The sequence below is a fragment of the Amphiura filiformis genome, chromosome 1, assembly GCF_039555335.1.
Source record: "Amphiura filiformis chromosome 1, Afil_fr2py, whole genome shotgun sequence".
In the NCBI taxonomy this organism is placed as follows: domain Eukaryota; kingdom Metazoa; phylum Echinodermata; class Ophiuroidea; order Amphilepidida; family Amphiuridae; genus Amphiura; species Amphiura filiformis.
The window spans coordinates 53,936,140-53,937,014 of record NC_092628.1 but is presented as its reverse complement, the minus strand read 5'-3'; positions in this window follow the sequence as shown (position 1 = coordinate 53,937,014).

Sequence of the window (875 nt, the reverse complement as noted above, 5' to 3'; positions counted from 1 at the left end):
CAACAACAAAATACCCGATAATTATTTGAGATAAAAATGCACGTGAAAAGCCATGCAAAGTTAACGCACAGTATTTGAATTCAAAAAATCTCGTCAATAAGATAATTCCATTCAGCTATACTATGTTTATGCTGTTAAGATCAATCGTAATTAATTTTGACCTACTCCGACACGTCACCTTAATATTCGGGTTAGTGATTTTATGGAATGCAATATTTATTTCTGTATATATTTTGCATGCTTTGACCCGTGAAGAGACTAGTTTTTGTTCACATATCAGACAAAAAAACCTGTCCTTCGTTGGAAGTGACAATGAACTCGCCAATTAAACATAATCCCATAATTCATTTCGCAATTGATCAAATTGCACCCCGGAGTTGCAGCATCATTTTCCGACGCTCCAAAACATACAAAAACCATTGAGTTGTCATTTGCCCACTCAACCATTTTTAATAGCCACAAGTGTACAACTTCCATACTAGCATTCTTCGCTGCTCTTAATAGCCTAGGGTTCAATGGGGTATTATGAGAATGGTTACTTCAAGTTCATACTATTGCGCTGTGCATTCTGGTATAATGACAAAACGTGTACTTGCATATTATTTTTAGGTTGTTTTTGTTGGAAGATCTCCAAAAAGTCAAAAATCAACCTTCGATAGTCTGCAACTTATGCAAAATGGATGCGTGCACGTACTAAATAACAATACATCATTGTGTATCCCGGGTCTTGCAGCTAAATAATTTTGTTTTACCAAGTCCCATATTATATATAGTAAAATCAATTGATAAACATCATTTAATTGTCTCTATTAAAACAATTGTCTATTAAAAAATTGCTGTATTTTCCCATATTAATAGTGAAACGACACACGACA